This window comes from Onychostruthus taczanowskii, unplaced genomic scaffold, assembly GCF_017590055.1.
Source record: "Onychostruthus taczanowskii isolate IOZ18803 unplaced genomic scaffold, ASM1759005v1 scaffold22, whole genome shotgun sequence".
Classification (NCBI taxonomy): domain Eukaryota; kingdom Metazoa; phylum Chordata; class Aves; order Passeriformes; family Passeridae; genus Onychostruthus; species Onychostruthus taczanowskii.
Window position 1 is genome coordinate 12841415 of NW_024499462.1, and position 4512 is coordinate 12845926.

Consider the following 4512-nt stretch of genomic DNA (forward strand, 5'->3'; position numbering starts at 1 on the left):
CCTTTTCCATACAACCCTAAATTCAAAGAAATATGTGTTTGTATATGTGACTTTATTTACTTGGACTGGCTGTGACACTGGGTTTCTTCCCTCAGCAAAGTTCAGAAGGGGCTCTGCCTTTACTGTGCCCATGGAAATAACACAATGCGATTGATCTCCTTTGCATAAACTCCAGCATGGCTGAATGAATCCAAGGAACAGGTAATCTCATTTCATAACTGTTGCCATCTGAAATCCAAGATCCCAGTGGAAAATAGTGGTGAAGAAAGATTGCTGAAGAAGAAGAGTCATTTGCACTTAAAAATCCTCAGCATGTGCTTTCTCAGAAGCATGCTGTGATGTGATATATATTAAACTAAGTTAACATTAGTGGCCATGGAGCACTCCTAATGAACAGGAGATGTCCTTTGAAAGGTGTTTGTTCACCATGTTTTCAATATCTTCTCTGGGAGTTCCAAAAGCACTGACTTGGACATGTCACAATCCTGGTAAATTATTATCCTGATATTACTCTAATGAGGTGGCATGACCATGGTGAAAGCAGACACAGCTCTTGGGAGATTAGGATCTAGGGGAGGCCATTGAAAATCTCAGCTTGATTAAGAGCATCTGATTCTCCCTAGAAGTTTGACATTGTATTAAATATGCATCAACTGTGCTACCAAGAATGCATCCTGGGAAAGAGCACTGCCACAAAAATCTCTTTCCCAGTATTTCCTAGGATTCAGTTTGGCTGCATCTTGAGCAAGATCACTGCATTGCTAACTGCTTGGTTTGTATGGCTTGGCTAGAGCTGGTTTTGGGAGACATTTGAGCTTTAATTTACTCACTGCTCCAGGCCTTGTGAGGTCTGGTAGAAGAGAGGCTTTCTTCATCCTTCATCCATTTAAAGAAGCCTCAGTGGGTAGCTCTAAAGAACTGGGGTATTGGCTTCAGCTTCAAGTTAATGAAACCATAGCAACAAGCTGTGGGATGGAGCAGCTGATGGGCTATATAGTTGTTCTATAGCTGCATAGTTGTACTTATAGCTGTATAAGTGAGAGTTAGCCTCCAATACCTGATTTTAAACAACTCCTACAAGATTAGTTAGGACACTGCATTTAACACTGAGGGGTCTAGCTAAACAAGCTATTGAGATTTAATCTAGCTGAAACTAGATATACTTGCTTTAATGTAGCTGTAAGGAACTCTGTCCTCACAGAGGGACTAAGCATAATCTGACACCAGTTGTCTGTCTATAAACACAGACAAAATCACAACAAGCAAGACATGCTGATTATTGTCTAGAAAATGCCAGGAAAACTTTGGTGGTTCAAGGAGCAGCAGGCATGTTACTCTCTAATGAGGTGATTTCTTTTTCAGTCTGGTTTGACCTCAGATTGTATTCTTTATTCCCTTATCAGAATGGATGATCTGTAAGTCCAGGACACCATCTTTTAAATAATGGCTGTATTATTTATCACAGTTTTTCTCTCCATCTCTGGCATTGTGAAACACTTTGATTCAACAAAACCTAAATTGCTGAGGTCAACCTCTTTTCTGTACTTTTTGGGTGTTTAAGTGCTACCCTTAAGAAGCCTTTTGCAGTGCCCCAAACACTTACTGATGCTCTAACAAACCAAATTACAAGCAGTGTTTTTTCTTGAGCATTATTAATTTGAAATGTTTCTGGTTCACAGGAAATCTTAGGTCAAGTCTACCCCAATTCAGAATAAACCTAGCGTTCACAGTTATCTGTAAATTGGAAATTTTTATGTAACCCCTTGGACATGGGAATTGTTACATGAAATCATGTGTTGCTTATTACACAATGAAGGATTGAGCAAGGCAGAACAGCTGATTAGAATTGGGAAGCTTTGAGATTCCCAGCCTAGAACTTCTGCCTTGTGAGGAGGAGTACTGGAAGCCCAAAAGGTCTGTGCTTTACCCCAAGTTCTCTAGGTTCTAGGTTACCTTGGAAAACAAGATCAAGGGCCTTTACTGCTTGTAGTCCTCGTTAGTGCACTAAATTACTGGATTAGTCAGACTAGACTAGAAGTTAGAGTAGATAGGACTTGAGTCAATGTGATTTCTTTTTAATTGTTTGACCAGATCTACTAGTGAGTTTTAGTCTTCTAGCAGCTGGCAAAACAGAAGAATTGTGTGTATACAGAACTGTAACAAGAAGTGTTTTTATATGAACAGGTACTTGGGTCTCTCAGTCCTGAGACTGGGTTGAAATTTAGCACAGAGAAATGCACTGGCAACTAGAAAAGAATTAAATATAACAATGCACCTTACTTGGGATGCACACTTGCACTGGGAATCTGTGATCCTGTTCTACTCTGTTTTTGGTGTGTGGGTCAGGAGTGAGGAGGCTGAGAACACATGCATAAACAAATAATAAGAATTGCAGCTCATAGCAAGGTAGGGTGTGCCTAAAATATCTAGTATGACACAAATTAAACCACTTTGTTTTTCCATTAAAGAGAAGCCAACAATGTACCTCTAAGCATTTTTTCTGACTATCTTCATGCAGTTTATATCTGTAGAGTTGGAGATACATGCATAAGGTTAGATACTGTGTTGTGAATAGGGCAATGTGTTTTAGGGTAGTGAACTTCCAGGAGTTCTTGGTCCAGTCAAGTTTCAGCTGCTTTTGGTTGATCTATTATGAAAACTGGTTGTGATTCAGTCTCCTAACCTTACTTCTGAAGTACTGTGTTCCAATACAGGGTCTTTTGAAAGCCTGGGTTCATTCATCTGAATCTTCTGAAGCATTGGTATCAGGCTGCTCAACACATGTTCCTTAAGTACTAATTTAGTCAAAAGTGTACAAGTGTTCTTTATGTAAAAATGCAAGAGTGTTTCCCTGAAAAGATATTTTAACTCCACCTGCCTATGTGAATCATCAGGATTAGTCAGCTGGTGGCATTACATGGACTAAAAAAGCTGTTTCTTACTTAGGAGGAATTAGTCTTTAAAGTTTTGGCACCTTTATTTTTAATTGCATTTTTTTATGTTGCATTTTGAAAGATTGTTGTGTTTTACTGACATTTCCTGTTTTCAGTTTTGCTGATGAGCAGTGTAACTTCTGTTCTACAGGGAGGACAGAAAGGAGTTAATGTTCCTTTATGTAAGAAAATTATCTCGTGTGGTGGGACTTTTAAGTTCCTGTTATTTGTAGCAGGAAAATAATGAGAGTTACATATCAGCTCTGTAGATGCCTGTCCATATGACTGAATGAGTTGAAAGTTGATGACTTTGTATTACAGTAATTTTGAGAAATTTATTTGGGCAGGTGACTTTCTTTCTTGGGTTTCCTGACATCTGGGAACTGCATGCAAAGCAAGCTAGTGAATATGAGCTGCCACATTTGGCTGGTTCTGGTTTACAGGCCAGCCAGTAATCCCTACTTGCAATTCCTTCTCAACTATTGTAAGGGATGGGAAGATAACTCTGCACTGTGAAAATGTCTTCCCAAAGGAATAAAAACCCCCGTTATCCAAAGTACCCAAACTAATAGTAAATAACACATTCCCCTGTATGTCACGTGTGACCTTTTCAAACTGAGGGATGCAGCTTGAGGACTGGCCCATGAACATCTGAAGAACTGATAGATCCACCCTCAATCCAAACATCTCTGGGTGGTTCTCCTTTCCTCAGAGAAGGGAACCACTTCTAGGAGTTGCCTGTTACACAACTCAAGCATGCAGGCATTCACACAGGCAATCTTGATACTATCAACTCCCTAAAGACACCAACCTTTTTGCCTCCACTTTCAGGAACTTTGGCTGCCTTTGCTATGTGTCAGAGAGGGCAATGGGAGTGGCTTCTAATTTCTCCACAAAGCAATGTGGAACACCATAGTGTGTGGCATTATTGAGGCCCCACAGGAAGGGACTTCTTGCAGAAGAAAGTGGCAGGGCAGAGCAGATGAAATGATGAGCCAGAGGCACTGCAAGGTTCAATGCACAGCTTAGGAAGAACCTTTTAAGTTGTGTTTTATGTATATGAGGCTATGCTGTTTATCCACATTTCATGGGGCTTTCTTTTACCCACAGCAAGCACTGTTAAAAATATTTAAAGAGATCTTCAAAGCATTGCCAGATGTTTCAGACCATCAGTCAGCCTCAGTTTTGTTGAGATGGTAATTGATGCTAAGAAGTATCAATACTTGAGGGCTTTTACAGCAGAGGACAGAGCTGTGCAATAGCAAAGTAGGATGATGGAGTCTGTTGACTTTATATGTACAATGTCATTGATTTGAAGAGGTATATTGTAATTTTATTCCTAGAAGGCCATTTCTCTTCTTAGTATGGAGAAGGGACAAAATGGTTTACTGGAGAGCTGGGGGCTAGGAGCAAGCTGGGAATTGGAGTGTGCCCAGTGTAATGGATAACTGAAGTATCTGTAGTGGTACTAGTGTAAAGACATCAAAATTCTGGGGATTTGGCTGTGAAATGTCTGAATATATCTGGTGAGAAAGCTTTTTCTTCTTGGTTTCAGTGGAGACCCAGGTGCTGAGGAAAA